The following is a 2,121-nucleotide window of genomic DNA, read 5'->3' as shown; positions in this document are numbered from 1 at the left end:
AAACCGCATGGAGCAGTACTTATTCCTATCCAAATGCAGCTGATTTCAGTAATGTTTATCCAGGAGCTGACCAATTAATCCCCTCTCCTCTACTTTGATCAAGATCAGGATGATTGCAAAGATTCTGGGCAACAACGGACATTAATGTCGCTAGGCAGAAGAGGTAAGAGTTGCCTGGGATGGGAGAAGTAGTGGTTGGTGATCAAAAGGATTGCTTAATAATGGCCAACGAGGATTCCAACGCAACAGTGTAAAGTTGAAGCAGGCCGAGTTACCAGTTGGCCACGAGATACCGCCGGTTCTTCTGCTCTGAGATCAGATCTGTTATAGCTAATCAGTCAATCAAGGCAGTGCACTCAGCCTTTGGGTTATCCTCTCTAATTTACTTTCACGCTTTTTAACTCAATACTCTCATATGATTGTATTCACAGCAGAGTGTCATTCATGACCTCGTTCGGCCGTTGTATATTTTAATATATAGTATTAAAAAGATATTAAGTCAGTATTTTAAAATTTATTATTATATATTTGCAATGGGGTTGTAGTTTGTTATCATAATAATAATAAACGTATCAGTATATATGGCAATATTTACCGTTTATAGTAATATGCTTCATAATAAATTATTGGTAAACATTTTAGTAGCTATAAAGCTTTTTTAAATTATTAATTATTTAATATAAAATATATGACATTTAAATTACTTAATTTGAGTAAAGTTTCGTTTTACATGATTTCAAGTTCAAATTTAGATTCTATTATATTTAGATTCTAGAAATAACATACAGCTCAATGATAATCAACCTAGCCTCACACAAATAGGTTTAGATTAATTTGAAATTTAATCATTTTAGATTTTCTGTTTTTTAGTTAGGTGATAAAGTTATGGGGAAATTCTATCTTTTTGTTATTTAAATTAAAAATTGAATATATAAAAAATAAGATAATTAAACTAGTATTTAAATGAATTAGAAGAGTGTACTTAAACTATATTAAATTATTTGTAAATATTTCATAAAAATAACGATGACAACCAAAAATAATTAGAAAATATTTTATTTATAATTTAAAATAAATAAAGTATTGTAATTATTAAATTATAATAAAACAAAAATAATAATTTAATAAAATGTATTCTTGTATTTTTATTAAATTATAATGAAACAAAATTGATTGTATTTATCAATTTATAATGAAACAAAATTGATTGTATTTATCAATTGGGATAGTTACTAGAGAGGACATTATGCTCTCACTTTTTATCCATCCACTTTTCTATGTGGCCACATACACGAATAAGCACTAGCATAGGGGATAGTTATTCCACTCGGATTAGACATGCAATGGAATGATGGGTAGGAGTGTAGGCTCTTCCCTAGTTTAATACCATCATGTTGCAGGAAAGCTTTTACTATCAACCTTGCCATCACTAACAATGAGTAATATGGATGTAGGTTCTGTTTAGCAAAGGATATATGGTCTCCAAGGGTAATATTATGACTAGAAAAAAGGCATTAGTACTTCGAAGGGCTTTAGGTATTTAAAGGACATGGCAATAGTTTCATTAAGCATGGTCAGGTTGGCTAGTGAGGGTTTTCATAAAGCATGGTGTGGTTGGCTAGTGAGGGTTTTCATTAAGCATGGTGGGGTTGGCTAGTTACGGTATGCTTTTGCTCCATAATTTTTTAGTTATTTTTTGGACTCTTTATGTTATCATTTTTCCTTTGCATATTATTCTTGTTATGTCATTTGAGGTTATGCTAGCTTGAAGGACCCTTTAGAGTCTGATATATACGCTAGGCATGACAATGCGAGTACCTCAACTCATATTCTAAGGTTAGTTTTAGGTAGCTAGTGACACTCCTTGTTTAAGGATCCCTATTTTTTTCTCACTGTCTAAGTGGGAGGAGAGTAGGTCTGGGTCATGTTGGTTGGATGTTATTTATTCATCACGGTATAATGGTGAGGGGATGAGAGAAATCTAAAGGAGGGAGAAAGGGGAAGAAATATTTAAAGTTCTCCTCTTCCAGGCATCACACCTACCATTCAAGAGCTATTGAAGATGCCTAGTAACTAGAAAAAAGATATCATCATAGGTGCTCAAAGGGGAAAAGTGATGGA

Source organism: Pinus tabuliformis, chromosome 7 (genome assembly GCF_031772625.1).
Source record: "Pinus tabuliformis cultivar Carrire ecotype Pingquan chromosome 7, CPIR1, whole genome shotgun sequence".
Taxonomy (NCBI): Eukaryota; Viridiplantae; Streptophyta; class Pinopsida; order Pinales; family Pinaceae; genus Pinus; species Pinus tabuliformis.
This window is presented reverse-complemented; position numbering follows the sequence as displayed.